At 41.0% G+C, this 899-nt stretch overlaps 1 protein-coding gene across 1 annotated transcript in view; it reads left to right on the top strand.

The window, feature by feature from the left end:
• The window catches only part of LOC111647305 (uncharacterized), a 33,954-nt gene that overhangs the window by 7,575 nt on the left and 25,480 nt on the right, over positions 1-899 (top strand). The window lies entirely within an intron of this gene.

The following is an 899-nucleotide window of genomic DNA, read 5'->3' as shown; positions in this document are numbered from 1 at the left end:
GAGGCAGCATGCAAGCTATCTTATTGCACACGGCATCTCACCAGAATTTAAAATAATAATCATCCCCCTGTGAAATTGGCTGATACATTAATACCCTCACTCTCCACCTCAAGCTGGTGTGTGGTGAGCGTTCTGGCGCACATTGGCTGCCGTGCATCACCCAGGTGGGTGCTACACACTGGTGGTGGTTAGTGAGGTCCCCCCTCCATTGTAAAAGCGCTTTGGGTATCTTGAAAAGCGCTATATAAATCCAATGTTCATTCATTCATTCATTCAATTCCTAGTTTACTTTTGAGTATTATAATTGTCACCCACTGACCTTTCTTGGTATTGCTGTAGTATCCATAGTCTCAGTATGCTATACAAGCAATAAGTACGCAGGTAAGTGACTAGTTAAAAGCAGGGATGGATTACTAAACAGGCCTACCAGGCCCAGGGTCCAAGAGCTCTGGTGCTCTACACAAAGACGCTACTGTAATATAGGCTTGTATTGGGTTTGTTCATCTCATGTCTGAATAATGTACATTTGTATCGACAAAAGTCATCAGAATATTTAATTCAATGGACTATTTATCAAAATGTAGTCCCAGGGGAGCACACCCCTGGATCCCACTTGACAATTGCATTGATTGGGGCATATATCTTAGCTTAGGGGCCGCTGACCTCCCAGGGAAAAAAGTTCAGGCTCAGGATTATTTTTTTACTATCACCCCTGAATATTACCTGTATATACAGTATATTGCCCATATGTTATGAATCTGTGTTGATATGAATGAGTAAATGAATGTTGTAGTGACATATGGATGATGTGTGTAGAAGGCTGAAGTGATGATCCACAACAACAAAAGGACAAAGTCAATCAAAGGTTAATTGATTAGGACATATCTGATTGATTAACA

This window comes from Seriola lalandi, unplaced genomic scaffold, assembly GCF_002814215.2.
Source record: "Seriola lalandi dorsalis isolate HSWRI2012SDOR001 ecotype SW California unplaced genomic scaffold, Sedor1 jcf7180002054984, whole genome shotgun sequence".
Lineage (NCBI taxonomy): Eukaryota > Metazoa > Chordata > Actinopteri > Carangiformes > Carangidae > Seriola > Seriola lalandi.
This window is presented reverse-complemented; position numbering and strand designations above follow the sequence as displayed.